This window comes from Phyllobates terribilis, unplaced genomic scaffold (genome assembly GCF_046119375.1).
Source record: "Phyllobates terribilis strain yellow unplaced genomic scaffold, ASM4611937v1 Scaffold_4__5_contigs__length_816908805, whole genome shotgun sequence".
NCBI lineage: Eukaryota > Metazoa > Chordata > Amphibia > Anura > Dendrobatidae > Phyllobates > Phyllobates terribilis.
Window position 1 is genome coordinate 262,634,089 of NW_027362764.1, and position 26,953 is coordinate 262,661,041.

The following is a 26,953-nucleotide window of genomic DNA, read 5'->3' on the forward strand; positions in this document are numbered from 1 at the left end:
TAAAATGTCCCTTTCTCCCGCAGAAGAAACACCTTCCTGTCTTATGGCGCACCACCGGTCCCCTCCCCCGAAATGATGTCCCTCCTAATTGCATAGGCTCCTCTGGACTGACCAGGGGAACCACCATATGAGGGGACCTTGTAGGAGGTGGAGTCATCACAGGGGGTAGAGTTATCCCGCACCTCTCCCGAAGCCGTCTGTCAACGCGAATAGCAAGGGCCATAGCGGCTTCCAGTGACGCGGGAGAGTCATACTGTGCCAACACATCCTGTAATTTGTCGGATAAACCTTGACAAAACTGGCTCCTAAGAGCCGGGTCATTCCACTGAGTGTCCGTGGCCCACCTACGGAACTCCGAACAGAATTCCTCCGCCGGACGATCTCCCTGCTGGATCCTACGTAACTTAGACTCAGCAAGGGAGATCCGATCTGGGTCATCATATACGAGTCCCAGAGCAGCGAAAAACCTATCCACTGACTGGAGAGCCGGGGAGCCCGGGGAAAGAGAGAACGCCCAAGATTGTGGGTCCCTTTGCAGGAGCGAGATGACAATTCCCACCCTTTGTTCTTCACTCCCCGATGACCGAGGCCGCAGCCGAAAGTACAACTTGCATGCCTCCCGGAAAACAAAAAACTTGTCCCGCCCCCCAGTGAACCTGTCAGGGAGAGCTACTTTAGGTTCTGGTCCGGCTTGCTCCTGAGGATACAAAACCTTGGACCTAACGTCCGCCAGCTCCATGGACAAACTCTGCAACTGCTGAGCTAGACCGGCTACTGGATCCATGGTAGCTGGAGAAAAACTAAGTGGTTGGTGAAAATGTCACGCTGTCTCTGTATACTGGAGGTAGGGGGCCTAAGCTGACCCTAAGCTGGGGCCCTGACTAATCCCTCAACCTGGAGGTACTGTTAAAGGTACAGAGGTCCAGGCCGCCAGCGTAACCCTTACCTCCTGAGGATCCCTGCACCTAAGTAATCTAGTCCTGAGAAGCACCCCGATCACAACAAAAGGGGACAAGTAATAATATGCCCACACACAGTACTTAGACGAACGAGACAGTACAAGGGAAAAACCAAAACCACCTTGCATACAAAAACTACACAACTACAACAGAGGGAACACCAACGGGAAAGGAGATAAATGATAAAGCGAGGAAGGGAAAAAACACTCCAAATACACTTATCTCTGAAACTCCAAATACCACAATCCGCTCTGTTAGTCTGCATGAAATGCTTTCACCGACACTTCCCTAACAGACCAGCAGGCATTTGAAGGAGTCTCACTACAGCAGCATTGATTGCAGCTGGGCGAGGCTGGACCTCGTCTAGCACAGAGAGAGAGAGAATTAACTCCCTCACTGCCGAAAAACACAAAGCACCAAAAAGTCAGCTGCGAGAAGTCAGGCTGTGTAATCGTGACGATCTTCGTGGCGACACACCCGTGACAGCCAATCAGTGTTGCTTCCAAAGTGGACAGTTTGATTTCACAGAAGTTTGATTTACTTGGAGTTATACTCTGTTGTTTAAGTGTTCCCTTTATTTTTTTGAGCAGTGTATATATATATATATATATATATATATATATATATTATTCTGGCTAACCATTCCTTTGTTGACTTGGAAGTGTGCTTAAGGTCGTTGTAATGCAGAAAGGTAAAATTACTCTTAATCTTCAGCTTTTGCAAAATTGACTAATATTTGGAACTGTTCATAATTCCCTCCACCTTGACTAAAACCACAGTTCCAGCTGCTGAAAAACAGACCCAAAGCATAAATTTGCCTCCACCGTGCTTCACTGTTGGTATGGTGTTCTTTTGGCTTTGCGCGAAACATACAGTTTGAAATTCTAACCAAAAAGTTCAACTTTGGTCTCATCCGACCATAACGTATTTTCCCACATGCTTTTTGCAGACTTGATGTAGGTTTTGGGAAAACATAGCGGGGCTTGGATGTTTTTCTTTGCAAGAAAAGGCTTCTGTCTTGTCATCCTTACCCACAGGCCAGATACTGTTTAAGAAGAATACGGGAAATTGTTCTCACATGTAGTACACAACCAGTACTTGCCAGAAATTCTTGCAGCTCTTTTAATGTTGCTATATGCCCCTTAGAAGATTCCCTTACCAATTTTCTGTTAGAATCTGTTTCTTTGGGACCATCTGCCATTTTGTTGTGGGTTTTGGCTGTTGGTATTTTTCACCTGGTGTTGGTTTTGACTAAGGTCAGGTGATTGTATCACCCTTTATTACCCAGCACCCGCCTCCTAGTCTTTGCCGGACAACAGTGTTAATCCACGAAAGTTCTGGCTAGGAGGTTTGGTAGTAGTGGTTCCTGTGTTTAGTTTTGTGCAGTTCTGGGATCCTCTAGTTCTGCCTGCTGAGATTCCAGTATTTCCTTTTTGTTTCTGCAGCTTCCTCTAGTTTCCTGCTAGGAGGTCACCTGTTTGTTTTTTCCCAGTCCTTAGTTCTTTCAGAGTCTCCTTTCCCTCTTCCTTTAGGTCTTCTTTTGAGTTTAGTCTAGGAAATGTCGGTGGGTCTATTCGCTAGGAATAGGTTGCCCACTCCATCGTAGGGTTTCAGTCTAGTCCTAGTGCAGGGACAGCTTTTCCCTCTCCTGCCCTAGTTCTGAGTTGCAGTTTCGTAACATTTTCTCCTTCTCTTGTCATCAATATTTGAGAGACGTCCAGTTATAAATAACGTTTTTTGTACCCTTATCCTGACTGATAACTTTAAACAATGAGATCGTTTTGCTGTATTGTAAGTTGTTTACGAACCATGGCTTTTCCTGTAAAATGCGATTAAGAAAATGTTAGAAAAATCCTACTAGAACAGCTAAACTTTATACAGTTATTCAGAATCAATTTAAATAATGGCAGCGGTATACTGATTACTATTTAACAGAGCTAAATGTGATTGGTTGATTCTGAAAACAACCACATACTCAATAAGAAGAATAATAACCACATTATTTTAGATTTGTTATTTTAATTTTTCCCTTCAAAATTATTTCTTTTTTTTCTCAATGGATTTGTACAGATTATGGGTGACATTTAGAGCAGGGGCAGACGACCCTAGAATCTTTCAGAGAATCGGGCCAATTATGCAAATTACACTGTGATCATACACTGAGTGTGAGCATAGTGTGATCTGATTCTCTTGGATGAGAAGATGGAAGAAAAAAAAAGTTATCCGAGTGCAGTCCGATGTTATCCACAGACTCATTGACTTGCATGGCCAAGTGCGATCTGAATCTAGGATCAAACTCGGGCATGCAGCGATCGTTTTTTTGTCTTTGGACAGACTCTGTCTGAGGAAAAAATCTGATATGTGCACAGCTCCATAACAAAATGGTATGTTTTGTTGGATCACACTCTGATCAAAAATACGCTTGTCTGCACCTGACCTTAAAGTGTTAAAAGTTCTGATGCCTCTAGTTTCATGTGAATAATAATAAAAAATGTTCCACAAAGCTATTTCTTCCCTAGAAGTATTGCTTCTAGGGTCTATATCCCAGCAATATAGATCTTTTCAGAGACACTATACAACTTGTACCTTTCTGTATAGCCTATGCGCCTTTCTGTATAGCCTATGCGCACATACTTCTGCTGGTTGCATCATTCCTAACTCGGATAATTTCTAATATTGTTTTATACGTTATATTACCATTTATATGCTGCTACCTTTTGTATTCGCTAATGTGAATGAAGCTACTGTAGAACATCAAGCTAGAATTCAAAACCTGCAGGATCAAAATACTATACACAATAAAACGATAATAGAAAGAAAATCAAATAGTAATATGGAAGTTTAAAAAAAAAATGGGAAAGATCTATGTATCAAAATATAAAATGTATCAAATAGTATTGGGAAAGACATGAAAGTCAACCAGAATTAAATAAATCAAGTAAAGACCTTCATTTTCCATGATTTTTCACCTTTCGTTGCCTCTATTAAAAAAACAAACAATGGAAACAATGAAAAAATTTATAATATTATTTAGAGATGAGTGGATTAATCCGTTGCAGATCGACTTCAATTTTTCTGGAATTTTCAGGTCCCTGGAAATTCGGATTGTTTGCGATTTGATTTGAGAAAATTGATGTCAGACGCAGCAGCATGGGCTTCCGCATGAACCCTTGCAGCTATTACATCACATAGTCTAGTGCAGCCAATCAGGGGCTATTATCACAGCCACTATAAAAGTTCATGGCCAGCCAAGCAGCTCCATGTTAGAATTTTACAGCATAGGATTAGGTGGTCAAAGTGCATAGCTCATTACACACAGAATTAGAAAAGGCCTAAATCTGATCGTGGTATACTATTGGAGTGCTAAATCACATTGAAAATGGAAGTGATTGTTTCAGTCTGTGAATAATTCAAAAACTAAAGTGATAGGGAGGTGCTGTACCTGGATAGTTAGTGTGGCTGTAATTTTATTGATCTCTGATATACTGATAGTAAGAGCACATTAATAACAACATTTTTTTTTATTTCTAACAAACTGTAAATGAGCAGTGAAGAATAATAAAAACCCTTCTGTCCGAATTTTGCTTCTGAAGATTAATCCTGAAACCAATACATGCATCAGAAAAAGTGTTCCTCCTTGATTATTAGATAGGCAAGCTATAATATTATTTTAAAAGACAAAATAAAAATCTCCCATTCCAGAAATTTATACGCAGCAGTGTACCCCACAAATAATACATGTTGTAAAAAATTTTTTTTTTGCATACTTCCTTGGTATAATAATCGAATATTACGTGCCATCAGAATACAGTGATATATTGCTTGCTTTTGGGACTTGTACCTACCTAAATAGAAAAAAACAGCAAATAAAAGGTTAAGGTTCTGAAACTGGTTTACAAATCCAATTGAACAAGTGTAGGCGCCACAACAATACTGCTGGCTATTGCTACAACTTACTTTTCGTGTGTGTACAAGGGATATTTTAAACCAAAAAATATCTTTAAAAAATACAAAAAAAATGGTTACTTTTAGCAGAACTATTTCACCAGAACAGTTTAGTAAATGCACATGCCACAACAATACTCCTGTCTTTTGCTGCAAGTTCCTTTCCATAAGTGTACCTACATCTAACATAACATTCATGGTTATGTTTTTTTTTGTCAGGGGGAATAATAGTGTTTGAAAAAAAATTGAAAGCATACCTGTTTTAATGCTCCAATTTGCCAACCGTACATCCCACAACTATATTGTGGGCTGTTACACCATTTTCTTGCTATGTTCCTACCTCCTGGCATTTGTTGATATGTGGTCCTTTTTTGGGCGGGGGGAATTTACCTGCTTGAAGTAAAAACTGCAAATTATTTCACTAAATGAGGACATTTAACTGAGCAGGTCTGTTTTGGCACATCTGTTTAAATTGTCAAAATGCAGACACATAGAAACCACACTGATTTTATGGGCTGGTTGGCTGGGTTGCATCAGCTATTTTGGACATTACATGTACCCTACTTAGCATTTTAGGTTGCATATTTTCCGGGGTTGGCTAAATATGCTAACATTTGTTATATAAATGAAGTAAATGTTATACTCGTGTCCAAAGTGTATGTTAAATAAAAAGTGGCACTGGCAACAGACGTCGTAGCATGAGAGAAAGAAAATCATACCATGGCTAAAAATGTGGGAGTCGCTAGCAGCAGTATCACTAACACTGCTGGCAGCAACCAATCAGGCAGTAGTAGTACCAAACAGGAAACACTTAACCTCCTTTCCTTTGTCTCTGGCAAGCGTATGAGTGGTAAGTAAGTGGAAAGCGTAATGGAATACATGTCACATTCTTTGACTGCAGCAGGATGTAGCTTCTAACGACACCACCAGCTTCAGTCAGTGTTCTGCTCAGTCCACCTCCTCCACTACCATAGCACTTAATGTTGTACATAGGCAAAATTTACATTTTATCAGTGACACCTGATTCTGTTCTGCCCCTTAGCTAGCCCTCAGCTCCTGGAGGGCTAAGGAACATACTTCACCAGAACATCTTCTCCCAGCTGATACATTCAAAGAGATAAACAGTCAGCCTTTGTAGTCAAATGACATGGGGTGAAAGGAATTGAAGGACCCAATTCTAACACCAAGCTGTGTTGCTGGCTCTGTGAGCTTTGGTGATAGGGGCACTGTCAGTGGTAGTAGCAGTCTAATACAGTACAAATCTTGAGGGGGAACCAGGTGGGAGGGCAGGGACCTAAGATCATGTTCCACTCTGAAGCAACTGTGAACAGAAACATATAAGGCTGATAATGATTAAAAACCAAATCAGGGTGCGAAGGTGGGGATTGCATCAGAAGGGGAGGGTGGTGGATACAGTACCTAAAATATACAATATAAATATCTATTTTTACACGCTAATTACTTTTGTAATTAGCTTTATTATACAAAACCCCTGACTTTTCCCTATTTTGCTAATCTTTAAATGTGTTTTTTTTTTACTTCACTTTTTTGTTAGGTTTCGTTTGAGAGGAGTCTCAGGGGCGGTGATAGAAGATGTGGGAGTAATACCAGCACTGCGTCCCCTGATAGAGATTTATTTGAGGGTGGTGCTGGCTGCTGTCACTCCCTACTTCTATCTGGCCCCTGACAATGTCTTGTTTCACAATTAGAAGCGGTGGTGGGGACAAATGCAGAGTACTGGCGCTGCACTCACCTGTGCCAATCTTCTATTACCATGGAACCAGGACATTTACACAGGGTGACGATGCAATAAAATGTAGTAAGTAACTGCATCACTTACCCCTGATGACGTCCTGTTCCAGGAGGTGTGATAGATGCTGTGGGGAGAAGACTGCAGCCCCAGCCTTCTGTGACGTTTCATATGAGACAACTCTCAAATTAAACATCACAGAAAGTGAAGAAAAAAAATCACATTTAGGGATTAGCAGGATAGTGAAAACTGTAAGGTATTGTATAATAAAGCAATTAAGCAAAGTGGTTAGTGTGTAAAAATAGATATTTAGAAAAACATTTTAGGTACCGGACCACTCCTTTAAAGAGCAGAGCTGATAGCCAGACAAACGATCTGCTGAGGGAAGATCTTCTTATTCTGTAGTACTAAACTCAAGAGCAAATGTCGAGACTATTGTTGGTTTGTTGGATAAGGAGGCTCAACAGTTCCATCTCTGGTGGCAATTCCTATGTGTAGACATTTTGAGTGTGGGAATTCTATTCCATGTTGCCAGAAAACCAATCTACTGCAGAGAGTAGACTGTGCTATTGTAAAATAAGCTGTGTAAATCCTGATAGACATCGACTAGGAACTACGTCGCCATTTCATGTGCTAACAGAGTATCACATGCTCATGCAGGGAAAGCAAAATGGCCAGCAAAATGAGCAATTCTTAAGCTCTCCTCTTTCTTTCCCTCATGATCATCTTTCTGGTAACCAGTTTGCATCTGCAAGTAGTGCCTTGTCATTGAAATCAGCCCCATCATCATTTTCATCTACTGATTTCCATACTCCTACTCTACTCCCTTCATTGTGCCATCAGTTCTCATTTGTGTGCCCAAAAAACAAGCGCTCCGCCTTTCGTTGTGGAAACAAAAATTCCAAATGTTCAAGTTCACCACAGGTAATGCCAAACCACCTGAATTGTACAGCCTTTTGCAAAAGAATTACATGTATTTAGCCTCAATGAAAGATACACAGCAACCATTATTTATTAAAAAAAGCTGTAGCTGTTTAGCCACAAAATGCAACATTTTTTCCAAAACAAAAAACATCATGTCCCAAGAATAGCATTTTCAACCTTCTTTCTCACTTTTGGTGAAATTAAATTTGATAGTGCCTGCATCGGGGGTGGCTTTTCCCAGTAGTACCATCAGTTATGCTGGCAAGTATAACAAGCTGTGTACTGAAATACTAGTGAGATGACATTTATATTGTTACTATCAGCCAAGGGATGACTATTGGATAGGCATGCTCTTAGACACTCGCTTTAAAAGCAAAGTGAAGGGATTTTTTGCAGTTACCGAAAGGGAATCCAAATTGATGTATTACCAGGATAAGATGTGATCACTGCTCAGCGAGCTTTCGCAGAGCGGATGCCTGCTGACCACATGTCTGACTAGGAGACTCCTCTCTGCTCCCAGCAAAGTCAATACTCCTCCGCCTGTGCCAGAATTGCAGCTACAACAAATAACCAAGGATACTGTACCAATTACACTATATATGACATGATGGAGCAGATGTTTTATCTGCTGTTGCACCAAACTAATGCACATCAACAAACTTTTTCACTGCCTGAACATTCACATTCAGTCGTACTTGTGACTCACCCCCTGGGCCGTGGGGCACTCGGATCCGGGCAATAGGGAGACGATGGGGGTAGTAGTGGCGACCCGGTTCCGTGGCTCAGGGTGGTCAGGCCAATGGTAGTCTGCTATGTTCTGCTGATAATGTCCGACTACGCCACCCGTGGATTTGCGGTTATTAGGTACCGCCGCTGCAAGGCAGACCGCTGGGGCTGATGAGGTGTGCAGCTGGGATGGTGTGACTCCCCACGGGAAGAGTGCGGCCCCAGGGCAGTGTAGTGGATGTTGGGAGTGATGGTAGTGAGAGTCCCGGTGCTGATAGTGCTGGAGGAGCAAGGAGCACACAGACAACAAGTTGCAGTCCAGGGTCTTTACTGAAACAGGTAAACTGACCCATAAACAGTCCCGGCTAGGAGGGGACCTGGATGTCTGAGAGCAACGGGGAAATTGGCCCTGGTCAGGGTGAGGGTGTAGGCCTACCGTGCTTTCTGCGCTCCTTCTGGCTATCTCCTCCTGATAGGGTAACAGCCCACGTTTCCGAGCTTTCCGTGTTTTCTCGCCTGTATGGCCTGCGACGTGGGTTCCTTTCTGCTCCCAGCCTTGTACGCCTTTACTGGTCCCTTCGGTTGTGGCAGGGCCTCCAGGCTTCTTAGGCCAAGGAATGTACAGTCCCTTGCGGACTGGTTCTCTGCTGGGGGATGTGGAATCCTTCCAGCCTCAGACACCAAAGTCTGGTAAAATTAAGTCTTTTCTCTGCCAAGACAGGCTCTCTTCGCCTCTTGTCTCTGGCTTGTGGCTCTCCTCCTGCCACACTTCCTCTTAGGTGCAATACAAAACTGTCTGTCCCTGCTCTGCTGAGACACGTTTCAGTCCTGAGACAGGTCATCTGGTTCTCTCTAACCCTGCCTCCAGTACCAGCTTTTATAGGGGCAGCCTGCTCCCCCTACTGGCCTGAGACAGGAGGCATTGCATGCTAATGTTCCCCTGACCAGAGAACCTCCCCCTTGCTCTCAGACACAGCTTTAATTACACTTGTGGCATCCAGGCCAGGGTGACACATTCCCCCCTAGTGAAATTTAGTACTCCGGGACTAAACAATAAACAAAGACAATATGCATAACCATAAAACATTAACAGACAGACGACGCACAAATTGAGTTCTTAAGGTCACAGTGTGGCCTGTGACCGGGTGTCCATATCACCAACACAACGGGGAGCCTTAACCAGGTGGGGGTCTATCCTACCCCGAGTCCTTCACAGTCTTAGTTCATTCCTTGGTTAGGCTCCGAACGCAGTCCATACAAGGTCCCGGTTATAAAAAGTCCATAACCTTTGAGTCCTTACGGTAGCTGCAAGAAACTGAAACACGCTATTAATAATCACGCAGGTAACTTGGCAAACATTTTAACATTTGGCAACAGGGTTATTTACAATCTTAGTACACTCTATATTCTCCAGCGAGCGGGTATCTGCCCCTTTGTGCTCCTGGTTGACCTACGTAGCTCACTGTCTGGTGGTGGACCAACCTGGCTTTCCCCACTAGCGTTAGGGGTACAGCTACTAGCTGGGTGTACAGGTAGGGCAGGCAGCTGTCTGCGGGTCCTTTGGCTTACCGCAGGCATGGCAGGCTCACTGTCAGCAGAGGGTTGACTCTCCTGGGCTGCTGGTACAGGCTCTTCTGCCTCTGGAACCGCTTGCTCCTCTTCACCTTCTGGCTCTGGTGTTGGTTGTTGCTGTGCCGGTTGCAGGAAATGCAGGACGGGTACCACTATAGCATCATTTATTCGAGTCCAGGACTGAGGGAACTCTCCGAGAACGGTGCTGATCATTTCTTCCTTGTCCTCTGCGGGTTCAAGGTCACTCTGATCCTCTTCTGCACTACGGAGTTGCTCGGGGCACCTTTTGAAGTGGTCTCTGGAGACGACACTAGTGGTTTCTCCTCCGTCCTTGGTGATCACGCACACCTTCGGGTTGTCGTGGTCAGACTGCAGTACGGTGTAGGGTTCCCTTTCCCACTGGTCGTCCAACTTATGTAGCCTTCTTTTTCGCTTTAGGACTTGCTAACCAGGTTCTAGGGGACCAGCAGGGGCGTGTTGATTGAAGAGTTTTTCTTGCCTCTCTCTCACCTGGGCCAGGCTCTTCTCCACACTCTCCTGTACCTTCTTGTACTGCAGTTGCCTTTCCGTATCCCAGTCCGCATCCGGGGAGGTGTCCTCAGGTATTAAGACTCCCATCTCCAAGTCTACGGGCAGCTTACCTGGTCTAGCTCGCATCAGGTAAGCCGGGGTGCAGTTTGTAGCATTCACCGGGATATTGTTGTATAGGTCTATCAGGTCCGGCAGTTTTTCTGGCCACAGGCTGCGTTCCTCCAGGGGCAACGTCTTCAGGAGATCAATCACTATATTGTTCATCTTCTCACACATCCCGTTGGTTTGGGGGTGGTAAGGCGTTGTACGAATCTTCTTACAGCCATAGAGGTTGCAGAACTCCTGGAAGATTTCAGCCTCGAACGCTGGACCCTGGTCTGTCAGGACCTGTTCCGGATACCCGTGTGGACGACAGAAGTATTGCTGGAAGGCTCTGGCCGCTGTTTGGGCTGTCAAGTCCTTTACCGGGACCACCACTAGAAAATGGGAATAGTGGTCCACGATTGTCAGGGCATAGATGTATCCAGACCGGCTTGGAGCCAATTTGACATGGTCCAGAGCTACCAGCTCAAGAGGCTGCGTGGTGACGATGGGCCTCAAGGGTGTCTTCTGGCTGGTGCGGTCCTTCCTCCTCAGGTGACAAGGGCCACAGTCTTTGCACCATTTTTCTACAGCTCCTCTCATGCCGACCCAAAAGAATCTTCCTCTTAGCAGGAACTCCAATTTCTTCCAACCGAAGTGTCCCGCTCTGTCATGGTAAGCCCCCAGGACCATAGCTGCATCCCTCCTTGGGACCACGACTTGCCAGGTCAGCTCGTGCGTCCGGTGGTTGACAATCCTTCTGCACAACTTGCCTTTGTAGAGGAACAGCTTGCTCTTCTCCTTCCATAGCTGCTTGGCTTCCTCTGGGGCATCTGGATCTAAGCGGGCGTCTTCCCGGGTCAGCAGATCTTTCACCAGGCGGACTGCAGGGTCACTATCTTGGGTCTCGGCCCAGCTGTGGTGAGGTAGGGGATTCATCATCACAGTTGTTAGATCCTCCTCCTTCACGCGGTGAGAGTGTTGAGCGGCTCCATACCGGTGAAACGCGGGGAGTTCTACCTCCTCCAGCTCTTCTGGGTCTTCGTCACCTTCAGGTAAGTGAGGAATCCTTGATAGGGCGTCCGCGTTGGCGTTGGTTTTGCCTGCCCGGTACTTGATCACGAAGTCATAGTTGGAGAGACGGGCCATCCACCGCTGTTCCAGGGCACCCAGTCTTGCATTGTCCAGGTGTGTCAACGGGTTGTTGTCCGTGTACACGGTGAACTTTGCGGAGGCCAGGTAATGCTTGAAGCGTTCCGTCACGGCCCACACCACCGCCAAGAATTCTAGCTTGAAGGAGCTGTAATTCTCCGGGTTCCTCTCGGTGGGCCTCAGCTTCCGGCTGGCGTATGCGATCACCCGTTCTCTGCCCTGTTGGTTTTGGGACAGTACGGCTCCCAGTCCCACATTACTGGTGTCTGTGTGGAGAATGAAAGGCTGGCCATAATCAGGGTAGGCCAGGATCTCATCCCCTGTGAGGGCCATCTTTAGCTGGCGGAAGGACTCCTCTTCCGGTTTATCCCACTTGAAGGGTGGCTTTTGACTTCTGGACTTGGACTGTCCGATCAGGAGGTCCTGCATAGGAGCTGCCATCTTGGTGAACCCGGGGATGAACCTTCGGTAGTAGCCTACCAACCCGAGAAACTGTCTCACCTCTTTGATGTTCGAGGGGCTTGGCCAGCTCTTGATTGCCGTGACCTTGTCAGGGTCGGGGGCCACTCCTTCCGCGCTTACCACGTGCCCTAGGTACTGGACCTTTGGTTTCAGCAGGTGACACTTCGATGGTTTCACCTTCAGGCTATAGCCTGCCAGGGCTTCGAACACCTCGGCCAGGTGCTTTAGATGGTCCTCGTAGGTCTTCGAATAGACGATCACGTCGTCCAGGTAGAGGAGGACCGTCTCGAAGTTTCGGTGCCCTAGACAGCATTCCATCAGCCGCTGGAAGGTCCCTGGTGCGTTGCAGAGCCCGAAAGGCATGCAGTTGAATTCGCTCAGTCCCATCGGGGTGGTGAAGGCGGTCTTCTCCTTGTCAAGCCTCTGCCACAGGAACCTGCCAGTACCCGCTAGTAAGGTCCAAAGTAGAAAAGAAGATAGCTGATTTTAGTGCGGCTAAAGACTCCTCTATTCTAGGCAGCGGATATGCGTCTTTGTGAGTGATACGGTTGATTTGTCTATAGTCGACGCACATTCTCATGCTGCCGTCTTTCTTTTTGACCAGAACCAAAGGGGCTGCCCAAGGGCTACAGCTGTCTCTAATAACCCCAGCTTCTTTCATCTCTCTTAGCATGCCCTTTGCGTTCTGATAATGTGCAGGGGGTACAGGTCTGTGCCTCTCTTTTATTGGCGGGTGGCTCCCGGTGGGGATGTGGTGTTCTATCCCCTTTACTCTGCCGAAGTCCAGCAGGTGCTTACTAAAGACTCTCTCGTACTCCTGTACCACCCGGTAGACTCCTTGTTTTTGGTGCAGGGGAGTGGAGTCAGCACCCACGTGGAGTTTCTGGCACCAGTCCTCCTTTTGTTTCTGGGAGCCATTACCCTCCGCCTGAGGAGATGGAGGCAAGGGTTCCACGGCCCTGATAGCTTGGTGTTCGACAACAAACAGTTTGGCGAGTGTAGCGTACCTGGGTAAGTGTACTTCCCTCTCCCCAATGTTGAGGATGCGGACAGGCACCCTCCCATGACGGACATCAACCACCCCCCGGGCTGTCAAAATGGTGGGCCTGCTGTCTGAGTACACGGGTTCTACCATGGCTTGGTAGTCTCTACCTCTCAACCCGATTGCAGTCCGACACCAGATCATCATTTCACTCTTGGGAGGCATGGAAATGAGGAATGGGTCACTCAGTCTTATGCTATCGATCTCACCACCAGACAGTTCTACCTGCTGCCGTCTCATCAGGGCTTTTATCTCCTTGTTGAGGACTCTCTGTTGGCTGGAACTAGCATTCACCGCCACCTGTTGTAGAATTACAATTACCTCTGAAAGACAATTTTCAATTATGTTAGTACCCACAGTTATTTTAGGGTGACTTTCATGACGGTCAATGTCCACAATAATCACTCCCTGTGCCGGCAGTTCAACTTTACCAATTTTAATGGTCATCTCCTTGAACCCCATCTGCGGCATGGGTAAGCCATTACTGGCGATGATGCTCAAGTTACTGTCTGGATACCGTGTGATATCAGCATCAGTCCAATACTGCTTAAAAAGTACATAAGGGATTGTGGTTACTTGCGACCCAGTATCCAGCAAAGCGCTCATGGGGATACCGTCCAGCACCACGGGTAAAACCGGGCGCCCCCCAACGTACTTATTACGCCAATTGTAAGGGCCTGGTGATCTTATGCCTGGGGGTTGGCGCTCTGCCCCAGGTTGGACCCGTTTAAATTACAGTACCTGGAAATGTGTCTGGGCTGGTTGCATCGACGGCAAATGGGCTGCCCATCCTCTGCGTAGCGGTCTGTGGGCCTCCCTCGGAACGACGGGATCCTCCTCTGTCGACACCACGGGACATCCTCCGGACTTGAAGCCAGCTCGATGGGTCTTGACGGGTCCACTTGCAATGCCCGGATGGTCCTGGTCAATGCCGTGACGCTCCTGGTCAGCTCCTGGACTTGGTGGTGCAGGTCTTTCGACGGGGCTTGGTTCAGGGCCTGTGCATCAGCCTCCACGGAGTCCATAGAGGAGGGCGCCGCCTCCTGGTGGTAGGTGAGAGCAGGGCGCCGGGGGTTTATAGCGCCACTGGTTGCTGTTTCACGGAGCACCCTTATGGCCCTGTCCTTAAATTGGGCAAAGGTCAGGTCGGGGTTCTGAAAGAACATGAGGCGCAGCTGGGCCCTGTGGGCGCTGGACAGCAGACCTTCTATGAATTGTTCTGTTAGCAGTTTATCCGTTTCCTGCACACTGCCAGGGTCAGTTTGTTGAATAGCCCTCAAGGCTTCCTGCAGATTTAGGGCATAGTCTCTGATGCTGTCCTGTGCCCGCTGCTTACACCCATAGAACCTCATTTTAATTTCAGCGGAGGTACGTGTGTCAAAGGTACCCCGCAGCCGGACCAGAATACCCTTCACAGTCCTTTTCTCCTCAGTGGGCCATGATTTTACCTCCCTTTGGGCTGCGCCAGTTAACTGCCCTGTCAATATGCTGACCTTCTGTTCCTCTGTCAGGGGGTAAACGTGGAACAAACTGTATAGCCTTTCCTTGAAGTCAGTTAGGACATGGGGCTCCCCTGAGTATTTGGGCAGCCAGGCCACTCCAGGGATGTAGGGCAGGGAAAAGGGCATCACCGCTGCTGCAGCTGCGTTGGTGGTAGTGGGGGCCTCTGTGTCCGACATCTTCCTCCCCCCTAGTCAAGAGCGGCCTACCTTCCGACGATCCTCTTCTGTAGGCCGCGGCTCCGCTGCTGCTGCTATGGACGAGGACCTTGCGTCGCGTCCTGATGACGTCAGCGTCGCTGTCTCTCCCTTCCAGGACCTTGCGCAGCGTCGGTGCATGGGGCGGAGCTTCGGATCTCACGCGGTTTTGACCTCCACGCACCTCTTCTTCCCGCGTGGCATCCTGAAGATGGCGTCCGATGGCGGGAAACAGCTGCGGATGGCGGGAAGACGGCAGGAGACGGCGGGAAATGGTCCATTGTCTGATTTGGAAAGAAATTTTTTTCAAATTGTGGTGGAAAATAAGTGTTTGGTCAATTACAAAAGTTCATCTCAATACTTTGTCATATATCCTTTGTTGGCAATGACAGAGGTCAAACATTTTCTGTAAGTCTTCACAAGGTTGGCACACACTGTTGCTGGTATGTTGGCTCATTCCTCCATGCAGATCTCCTTTAGAGCAGTGATGTTTTGGGGCTGTCACTGGGAAACACGGACTTTCAACTCCCTCCAAAGGTTTTCTATAGGGTTTAGATCTGGAGACTGGCTTGAAATGCTTCTTACGAAGCCACTTCTTCTTTTCCCTGGTGGTGTGCTTGGGATCATTGTCATGCTGAAAGACCCAGCCACGTTTCATCTTCAATGCCCTTGCTAATGGAAGGAGGTTTGCACTCAAAATCTCACGATACATGGCCCCATTCATTCTTTCATGTACACGGATCAGTCATCCTGGTCCTTTGACAGAGAAACAGCCCAAAAGCATGATGTTGCCACCCCCATGCTTCACAGTAGGTATGGTGTTCTTTGGATGCAACTCAGCATTCTTTCTCCTCCAAAGACGATGAGTTGCATTTCTACCAAACAGTTCTACTTTGGTTTCATCTGACCATATAACATTCTCCCAATACTCTTCTGGATCATGCAAATGCTATCTAGCAAACTTCAGACGGGCCCGGACATGTAATGGCTTAAGTAGGGGGACACGTCTGGCACTGCAGAATCTGAGTCCCTGGCAGCGTAGTGTGTTACTGATGGTAACCTGTGTAACGTTGGTCCCAGCTCTCTGCAGGTCATTCTTTAGCTCCCCGTGTGTGGTTCTGGGATTTTTGCTTACCGTTCTTGAGATCATTTTGACCCCACGGATGAGATCTTGTGTGGAGCCCCAGATCGAGGGAGATTATCAGTGGTCTTTTTCTAATTATTGCTCCCAACAGTTGATTTTTTCACACAAAGCTGCTTGCCTATTGCAGATTTAGTCTTCCCTGCATGGTGCAGGGCTACAATTTTGCTTCTGGTGTCCTTTGACAGCTCTTTGGTCTTCACCATAGTGGAGTTTGGAGTGTGACTGTTTGAGGTTGTGGACAGGTGTCTTTTATACTGATAACAAGTTCAAACAGGTGTCAGTACTACAGGTAATGAGTGGAGGACAGAGGAGCCTCTTAAAGAAGAAGTTACAGGGCTGTGAGAGCCAGAAATCTTGCTTGTTTGTAATTGACCAAATACTTAATTTACACCAAAATGTGAAAAAAATTTCTTTACAAATCAGACAATGTGATTTTCAGGATTTGTTTTCTCATTTTTTCTCTCATAGTTGAGGTCTACCTATGATGTCAATTACAGGCCTCTGTCATCTTTTTAAGTGGGAGAACTTGCACAATTGGTGGCTGACTAAATACTTTTTTTCCCACACTGTATTCTATACTATAGTACTGATGCTGCTGGGGCTGTTACTGCTGACTAGAGATGAGCGTTGTTCTACTCGAACTGTTCGCCAATCTCAAATTCGAGCTGTTTTGGGCGGTGTTCGAGCCGTTCGGCGAACACGAACAATTTGAGAAAAATTCGGCTGTTCAAGGTTATGTTCGATAACTGTTCGTGCACCAAAATCATAACTGGATTTTTTCTCAGTAATGATGAAAATTAATGTTAATACGCAGTTTGAGTGTACAGCGGGGTAGGGGGAGGGGCAGGGGATGGATCTCTGCAGGAACAATGAAGATCTCCATTTTTTTTTTCTCTTTCCCGCATTTACGGTGGGGAGGTGCAATCTGTCAGCCTATCAGCAGCGCACACACGGAGCGAAGTGCTTTTTTTCACACAAGCAAGGGCATGTGTCATTGGCAGTGTATGTCACATGTCCTTGCCCTATAAGACCAAGCCATTTTCCCCGTCGCCACCATTTTCTCACTGCTGCAGCTGCGTGTTAGACGGCACCGCTGTTGCTGTGTGCGCTATACCTTGTTAATTTCAAGCCAATTTTCGCACAAATATACAGATAGCTTGGGAGTAGGGAATAGTTGTGATTGCAGTCCTTTTAAGGACTAGGTTACAGCATTTCCTACGACTTTTATCAGGCAGGCCTGTGCTCTTAAATAGATAGATTGTGGGAGTAAAGACTAATTGTAATTGGAGTCCTTTTCAGGACTAGGTTACATCAGTTCCTATCAGTTTTTGCCAGGCAGGTCTGTGCCAGTGCTGTGCAAGTTTTTTTCACAGCATTTGGCTGAATCTAGCAAAGCTAATCCTTTTGGCCTATTGCAGAGTGTGTTAGTCAGTGGAGTAGCCTATCTGTGTTGCAAGATATACCACCTGTGTATAGAATACCAATTTTTTTACTGCACCTAGTGAAGTAAAATCTTTTGGGCATAGCATCATTCTATTAGTCCATCTATACTGACCTCCATCAGGTTGCAAATTGAATATAATTTTTTTCTGCATCTAGCTCTGAAAAAATATTGGGCTTCTAGCTGTGTGTGGGACTTGTTGTATTAGACCATCTATACTGACCTCCATCAGGTTGCAAACTGCATATATTTTTTTCTTCATCTACCTCTGAAAAAATATTGGGCTTCTAGCTGTGTGTGGGACTTGTTCTATTAATCCATCTATACAGACCTCCATCAGGTTGCAAACTGAATATATTTTTTTCTGCATCTACCTCTGAAAAAATATTGGGCTTCTAGCTGTGTGTGGGACTTGTTCTATTAATCCATCTATACAGACCTCCATCAGGTTGCAAACTGAATATATTTTTTTCTGCATCTACCTCTGAAAAAATATTGGGCTTCTAGCTGTGTGTGGGACTTGTTGTATTAGTCCATCTATACTGACCCACCTTTGGATCAAGGCAACCTAACATGTCCGCCTGCATCTTCCTCACAGACCGGCAGTTTGCCGGGGACACCCTTATCAACCCCGTCTAAGCACAATAGCCAGCCCTCGGTCCCTCAGATGTGGACAAGTAAAAGACCATTTCCTCCTAGCCAAGAGAAAGCTAAGAGGTTGAATTTCACCATCTGCAAGTTCTTGGCTACAGAAATGCTGCCTTTCCGCCTGGTGGACACAGAGGATTTTCGAGACCTTATGTCTGTCGCAGTGCCCCAGTACCAGATGCCCAGTCGGCACTACTTCTCAAAGAAAGGTGTGCCTGCGCTCCACCAGCATGTCGCACACAACATCACCGCTTCTTTGAGAAACTCTGTGTGTGACAGGGTGCATTTCACCACAGACACTTGGACGAGTAGGCATGGACAGGGGCGTTACATGTCGCTGACTGGGCACTGGGTAACTATGGTGACAGCAGGACAAGAGGCTGCTGTCCAAGTCTTGCCGTCCCCACGAGTTGTGCGTCAATCCTCTTTATGTCAAAGTTCCTCCACTGCTTCTGCCTCCTCAACCTCCTCTCGGTCTTCCACCTGCACCCAAAGCCTGTCTGGTCATGCCACAAGCTTTCTAACTGCGCAGAAGGGATCCTGCACACCTCCTTACTATGCTGGCAGTAGGGCTCAACGTCATCAGGCGGTTTTTACATTGAAATGTCTGGGAAATGTGAGTCACACAGCTGAGGAGTTGTGGTCAGCTCTGGAGAACCAATTTCATGAATGGTTGTCTCCACTGGACCTGAAACCAGGGAAGGCCGTGTGCGACAATGCTGCAAACCTGGGTGCGGCCCTTCGCCGGGGCAATGTCACACACGTGCCTTGTATGGCTCACGTGTTGAACCTGGTTGTCCAGCAATTTTTAGCCCACTATCCCAGACTAGATGGCCTTCTGCAGAGGGCACGGTCGCTGTGTGCTCACTTTCGCCGTTCGCATCCCGCAGCTCAGCGACTTACATCTCTACAGAAGTCGTTGGGCCTGCCACTTCACCGGCTAAAATGCGATGTGCCTACCCGGTGGAATTCAACTCTGCACATGTTGCAGCGACTGTGGCAGCACCGACAAGCCCTGGTGCAATACGTTCTGACGTATAGCCTGGGCCAACGAGATCCAGAGGTGTGGCAAATCACGCTGGAGGAGTGGTCTCAGATCAGGGACCTATGCACCCTTCTGCACAGTTTTGAAATGGCGACGAAGATGTTTAGTGCTGACGATGCCATTATCAGCATGACTATTCCGGTGATTTACATGCTGGAGCACATGTTAAACAGAATTCGGAGTCAGGTGGTGGCACAAGAGGAGGTGGAGGAAGTAGAGGAGGAGGAGTTGTATGCGGAAGGGCTAACATCTGCAAGGTCCAGACGGTCGGCAGCACCAAGGCGGCAGGCATGTGAGGGTGGGGGACATGGTTTTACCAGGGCGCATGGTAGCAGCCAAACTAGTGAGGAAGGTGCAGGAGCCCAGGAAGAAGTGGAGGACGAACTGATGGAAGACTCATCAGATGAGGGAGACCTTGATCACATTTCTGTTGTGCGAGGTTGGGGGGAGAGGACAGAGGAAGGAAGCATGATTGTTACCTCGCCACCAACACAACAGGGACTTGGTGCTCCTGGATGCGCAACACACATGAGTGCCTTCTTGCTGCACTACCTTCAACATGACCCTCGAATTGTGAGAATTAGAAATAATCCTGACTACTGGGTTGCCACACTGTTAGATCCCCGGTACAAAAGTAAATTTGCAGAAATTATTCCTGCCATAGAAAGGGATGCACGCATGCAGGAGTATCAGCAGAGACTGTTGCAGAATCTTACATGTGCTTTTCCACAAAATACCAGTGGTGCATGTAGTGAATCTCACAGTTCCAACTTGCCAACCGTGGGACCGTCAAGTGTTCAGCACTCAAACCGTAACAGAACCACAGTATCTGCTGGTAACATCAATTTTGCGGAATCATTTCACCACTTTTTTAGCCCATCCTTTGCCAGGCCACAGGAGACAAGAAGTCTGACACATAGTCAACGCCTAGAGACGATGGTACAGGAGTATCTCCAAGTAAACACTGAAGCCACGACTGTGTCACTGGACCCTTGCTCTTTTTGGGCTTCCAATCTGGATAAATGGCCGGAGCTAGCCACTTACGCCTTGGAGATCTTGTCATGCCCCGCAGCCAGCGTTCTGTCTGAACGTGTGTTCAGCGCTGCTGGTGGTGTGCTGACAGATAAGCGCACGCGGCTCTCCACTGATAATGTAGACAGACTCACGTTCATAAAGATGAACAAATCATGGATCCAAAACGACTTTTCTACCCCTGTGTCATCCTGGGGAGAGTAAAAGCTTGATGATTGGTTAAAATCACCCTACCAACCATTTTAAGCTTTCAAATTACTAATCATGTTTATCTGTATCTTGGCTGGAAGATAATTTGGGCTTTGTAGCAGTGTGCAGCACTGATTCTATTAGGCCATCTATAATAAGCTCCACCAGATTTAAAATTACTAATCATGTTTATCGGTATCTTGACTGGAAAATAATTTGGGCTTTGTAGCAGTGTGCAGCACTGATCCTATTAGGCCATCTATACTAAAGCTTCACCAGATTTAAAATTAATAATAATTTTTAGCTGCATCTAGCCCGGAAAATAATTTTGGGGCTCCGAGATGCGCAAGACACATAAGTGCCTTCTTGCTGCACTACCTGCAGCATGACCCTCATATTGTCAGAATTCGAAGTAATCATGACTACTGGGTTGCCACACTCTTAGATCCCCCAAACTTTTCGATCAACCTTTTCATTTTAATAAAGACCAAAAAAATGGTCATTTTTGAAATTATAAGCATTAGCAGGTTGTTAGAAACTGAAATCAAACAGTTTTCAACTCAAAACTTTATTCTAGGTGATGTTACATTTTCACATAGGACCCCTTGTTCGAAAGGAGCTTCTGAACTCTCTCGTCCATTGAATTTGTCAGGTTTTGGATGGTTTCTGCTTCAATTGTTTTGCATGAGGACAGAATACCCTCCCAGAGCTGTTGCTTAGATGTGAACTGCCTCCCGCCATCATAGACACTCCTTTTAATGATGCTCCAAAGGTTCTGAATGGGGTAGAGGTCAGGGGAGCATGGGGGTCACACCATAAGTTTGTCCCCTTTTATGCCCATATCAGCCAGAGATGCAGATGTTTTATGTGCAGCATGAGATGGTGCATTATCATGCAGAAAAATGATCTTGCTGTGAAATACACGGTTCTTCTTCTTGAACCATGGCAGGAAGTGCTGTTTGAAAAAATCCACATACATTATGGAGTTCATCTTTAGCGCCTTCAGGGATCCTAAAGGGGCCGACAATCTCTCTCCCCATGATTCCAGCCCAAAACATTACTCCACCTCCTCCTTGTTGGCGCTGTAGCCGTGTTTGCGTGGGGTGTCCATCAACCAGCCATCCTCCACTCCATCCATCTGGACCATCGAGCGCTGCACGGCACTCATCCGTGAACAAAACAGTTTTGAAATCAGTCTTCATGTAATGTTTGGCCCACTGGAGCCATTTCTGCTTGTGTGAAGTGGATAGAGGAGGTCGACAGGATGGCGTATGCACAGCTGCAAACCTCTGAAGGACCCTGCATCTTGTTGTTCGGGGGACGTTGGAGGCACAAGCAGCTACAGAAACTTGTCTGCTGCTATGACAAGGCTTTTTTGCCGCTGCTCTTTCAACCTGACGTAATTGCCTGTAGGAAAGAGTCCTCAATTTGCCCTTATCAGCACGCACACGTGTGTACTGTGAATCAGCTACATACTTCTTGATTGCCAAGACACTTCATCCTGATCATCGCACAATGTTGATTGTAGTCATGCCTTGACCTAAACACTCCACAATTTGTTGCTTCTCAGCAGCCGACACATCCTTTTTCTTTCCCATTTTGGCAGAAAATGTAGGCTGCTTAATAATGTGAGACAGCCTTCTTAAGTAGTCTTGCCTTTCATTGGACACACCTGCCAAACTAATTAGCACAGGTGTCTGCAATTGCTTACAGTGATATAAAGAGCCCTGACACACATCACCATCAATGAGTTTAACTGACAAACAAACAAATTCTTCCCTTATCACTCCTAAACACTTTTTGCATAATAATTTGGAACACAGTGTACATGTGCTTTTCCACAAAACACCAGTGGTTCACGTAGTGAATCTTACAGTTCTAACTTGCCAACCGTGGTCTGTATGGAGTTGTTCAATAAAGGGCCCAAAATTAAGATAACATAGATGGGAGAGGTCTCTATGAATAGGAATTCCTAAGTATTTGATACCCTGTGAGGGCCAGGCAAAGGGAAAGTTGGACTGGATGGAATCCTATATGGATTTGGGGAGGGAGACATCGAGGGCCTCAGACTTCGCTGCATTGATTTTAAAATTTGACCATGTAACAAAGTGATCTATTTCAGCCATAACAGCATGGATGGATATATGTGATTGAGTGATATATACTAGGACATCATCAGCAAATAGAGAGCACTTGTACTCGGTGCCTCCCACCTCAATCCACCTAATATTGGGGTTATGGCGAATTGATGAGAGCAGGTGCTCCGTCACTAGGATGTATAAGAGAGGGGACAGAGAACATCCCTGCCTTGTCCCATTGGTGATTGTGAAAGGTGATGAAAATGTTCTGACGTGCCCCCTGGGCCTTGGGACACCCGGAGCCGGACCCTTTTTGGTGGATGCTGGTGGTTGTAGTCTCCGTGGCGGCAACCCGGTTCCGTGGCTCAGGGCGGTCAAACCAGTGGCGGAACTATTTATGTGGTTTTGATGTTTAAATGTCCGACTACGCCACCCGTGGATTGCGGTCAGAGTGAACCGCCGCTCCAGGGCAGACCGCTGAGGCTGGTGTTGTGGGTGCAGCAGAGCGAAGCATAACTCCCCACGGGAGGAGTATAGCCTCAGGGCAGTGTATGCGGAGGATGGGGGTGATGGTGCAGGGCAGCAGCAATAATGACACGGAGTCAGTGATGCAGTCCAGGGCCTTTACTCACAGTTCTTATTATCCAGACCACGTCTGCAGGTAACGGCTGCCCACGTCGTACTGTGCTCACCAGGTGAGGGGCTCAGACAACTCCCAGATAACTTTGGAGTGCTTCACAGGACCCCCTTTGTGTGTCCTTTGTCTGGCCTTTCTTACCAACCCTTCTGTCCAGCTGCCTCGGGCCTCCTCTTGGTAAACTTGGCGCCAGTTTCCCTGACCCTATGTGGTGCCTTCCTAGCGGGTGTAGCGAGGGGCTGCGCCACATAAAATGTCACAGCCTCCTGTTTCTAGCTGAGGGTCGTTTCCTGCCTCCACTAGTTTCGGGGACCGGTCTCCCCCTTTGGCCTGACCCCTCCACGCAGGTGGATTCGGGCGTGCGGTGGCGACTCGCCCGTCCGCACCCCTGAGATCCCTTCGTTCCTCGTTCCTGGAGCCTTCTCCGCTCCTCTTCCTTCCTTCTCCCTCTTCCAGGCCTGGGCCTCTGTTACTAGGCCCGCCTCCGGAGCAGAGCTCATGCAGAGCCCCTGCTCCCTGCCACTTCTGCTCAGACTTCTCTGCACTGAACTAAGATGGTGCCCACCTTTTATACTCCCTTCTCAATGCACCCAGGAACTGCTTCCTCCCTGCTCCTGCACTACAGGGTTCCCCTTCCTCAGTATTCCCTCCCCCCACTCCAGCCAGGGACAGGGACTGTCGTGCCCATCCCAGGGGCATATTGGTCGCCCTGCCCCATGGCAATGTGGTGTAATGCATGCAGGTGTCGGGTCCTGATCCACACTACATCCTTACCTGAGCGTGAGATATCACACCTCTGGGTGAGGTGCAATACCTCTGTAGCAACCGAGCCCTCAGGGTGCTACAGTTCCATTTATCTTCAGCCTAGGTGACGTATTGCGATACAGGGCCGTGATTTTGGCTATAAAAGGGTCCCCTAGACCCCTACCCCAAGCTTTTTAAGAGAATCATATATGGCGTGCCAGGAGACTCTATGGAATGCTTTCTCAGCATCCAACGAGAGTATCTAATTACAAATTTTTAACTGCATCTAGCCCAGGAAATACTTTGTGCCTAGTAGCAGGGTCTGCTAATCAGCGGATTATCCCGGCTGTTAAGCAAGCTACACCACCTGTAGTTTGGACACTTCATTTTTTCAAAGGAAATGCTTCGGGACCACGGGATACTCAGTGAAGAGCATCAGGAGGCACCCCAAGGCATAGGGGCTCGGACTGGCAGTAGGATGCCTTGCGGTGGACAGCCGAGCTCGATCCTTATAAAAGCTTTTTAACTGCAGCAGCTTTAGTGGACGCTACTGGAGCTGGAATTACGCGGCTGCTGGCATGAGACTTGCCCTCCAATAGATCCTTGTAAATGGATTTAAAGTGTATTTATTCAAATTAGAGAGACAATTTAAATTAAAAAGCTTAGAGCTGCCTCCACCACAGGGGGGCTCGCTCGACCCACCAGCGGACAGGCACCAGTATTGGGAGAGGGGGGCTGGCCGTCAGGGTTCACCGCGGCTCTGGCACAAACCCGGCGACACGGAGGTGGCACGGGCAGGGGCGGACTGAACCTGTCGGCTTCTCACTTTTTGGATTTTAGAAGGGCATGACATGCCTATATCTGTGTCTCCCCCTCCTTTTACTCCTCCACCTCTTTTCTTTTCGCATGACTATATGTACTTGTCACTTTTCCATGTGTTAGTTGTGTCTTCTGAGCAGTTTGTCAGCTTTTGGACACCTTTGAAGGTGTTTTCTATGTGTTTCTATGTGTTTTTGTTTGCCTGCCATTGGTTTTAACGGTGTTCGAAGGTGTTCGACGAACAGTTCGACGAACAGTTCGGCGAACACACGGGTGTTCGACGAACCGAACCGAACTCGAACACTACGGGGGTGGCTCAACACTACTGCTGACTCTGCTCTAGTCCCTGGCAGATACAGTAACAAGCAAAAGGGTAACAATGTTATGAACTTTTGACTTTCAGGCTCCATATCTCACCATCCACTACTGCTTTGACTTTGAAACTACCATCATTTTATAGATAATCATCTTGGCTATTTCATACATAAATTTGACTTGCAACTATTTAGCATATGATTAGTTATGCAGATTCTTGTCATGTCACTGCATTGTTACTGTTTTGCTCCTAAAAATCTAAAATTACATTTTTATTATTTTGTTACTATTTTGTAAATCCACTTTTGGCTTTCAACACTGCCTTAATCCTTCTGTGCATGCTCTCAATGAGATTCAAGCATGTCTCGACCGAAATCTGATCCCAGGTCTCTTCTACACGTTCCCAAAGTTGGGGCATACTGGTCAACTCACTTGGGTATATATACACTTTTTTCTTCAACTCTACCCACAAGTGTTTGATTAGATTGAGGTCTGGGGACAATGGGAGCCAATCCAGCACCTCTACTTCATTGTTATTGAACCATGTCTTTTTCTCTCTTCTCTAATCTTGACTTATGCTTCGGGTCATTGTCCTGCTCGAACACTATGTTGTTCTTTTCTTACCCATAGTACTCAAGTGTACGAAGTAACTCGTCTTGTTGGATACTCACATGTATCTCAGCATTGAGACCATAATCGATCCTGTTCAAGTATCCAACGCCTTAGCCTGTGAAACAACCCCATATCATCAGGCTTCCTCCACCAAACTTGACAGTTCCTTCAATTTCTTGATACATTAGCTACTTTTCCCCTTGTTTCTTCCAGACCCATTTGCACCCACCAGAGCCTAGTCTGTTGACTTTCGTTTTATGGCTCCAAATCACCTTTTTCCAATCTTATACTGTCCACTTTTCATACTGTTTTGAAAACTCAAGCCGACGCTTCATATAACGATATTGAAGTTGAGGCTCCTTCACCATTTTTCAGGCCACCATTCCAGACTTGTGTAACATGCGTCGCACGGTGCTTGCATGGACTTCTGTGATCTCACTATTACGATGCATATGAGCCACCTCTAAAGCCGTGTTTGTCACGCCACAACTGATAGACCTTGTGATGAGCCGACTTGTTGAATCCAAAATTTTGCCTGAACATCCACCTCTTGAGTGGATGGATGGACTTCATTTCATATTCTTCCAATAATCATAGCAATCACATGATGCAGTCTGGAAATTTTCTTGGCTGAGAGACCATTATTAATGAGCTGGATGATGCTGTTTCTCTTTTCTTGGGAAGTCTTCTTCATGACTACTCCTCAATTCAAACCAGTGACATTTCACCTAATAACACACTGAGCTATTAGGGAATGTGAGAACATATTATAATTTGTAGTATGCGAGAAGAAAAAGATTTTTCCACCACCAGGAACAAAACAGTAACAATGCAGTGACATGACAAGAATCTGCATAACTAATCATATGCTAAATATTTACAAGTCAAATTTATGAATGAGATAGCCAAGACAACTGTCTATAAAATTATGGTAGTCTCACGTTCGAAGCAATAGTGAGATATAGAGCCTGAAAGTCAAAAGTTCAAAACATTGTTACCATTTTGCTTGTCACTGTATCTCCTTACTACTGCTGAATAATACTCTCTCAGTGAAGCACAAACATGAATTAGCTCCCATAATAGCAGTATATTTTTGCATGGCTTGTTTGCGAGACATTTCTTCTGTTTGTAAACAGTGAACCTGTTTCTGTTCTTTGAATAAAGGGATCATTTTTGAACTGCTTGATAATAAGCCATTGCAATTATTTATTCATTTTGATAACAGCATACCTATTGCAGATCTAAAAAAAATGGATATTTTTTCACTTCTAGTTGAGAAGCCATTGTAAAACAGCAAACCTGTATCATCTGCTCTATCGATTTTTCAAATAGTAAACAAAAAATCTCTTTATAATCCCCAAACAGGGATAACTTTTGCATCACTTCATTTACAAAAGTTAGAACTTCT